We start from the raw sequence: 396 nt of genomic DNA, 5'->3' as shown, positions 1-396 counted from the left end.
AAGAAGCCAAAACCATATAATGGAAAAAAGACAGAATCTTCAACAAATGCTGATGGTCTAATTGGATGTTTACATGTAAAAAAAAATGCAAATAGATCCATATTTCTCACCCTGCACAAATCTAAAGTGCAAGTGGATCAAAGACCTCAACAGAAAACCAGACACAATAAATCATTTAGAAGAAAAAGTGAGGAAGTGCCTAGAATTCATTGGTACAGGAGACAACTTCCTGAACAGAACACCAACAGCACAGGCTCTAAGATCAACAATCACTAAATGGGACTTCATGAAAACGGAAAGCTTCTGTGAAGCAAAGGACACTGTCGTCAGAACAAAATGACAGCCTACCGACTGGGAGAGGATCTTCACCAACCTTATGTCTGACAGAGGGTTGAT

This window comes from Psammomys obesus, unplaced genomic scaffold (assembly GCF_907164565.1).
Source record: "Psammomys obesus unplaced genomic scaffold, mPsaObe1.curated_primary_1811, whole genome shotgun sequence".
Lineage (NCBI taxonomy): Eukaryota > Metazoa > Chordata > Mammalia > Rodentia > Muridae > Psammomys > Psammomys obesus.
This window is presented reverse-complemented; position numbering follows the sequence as displayed.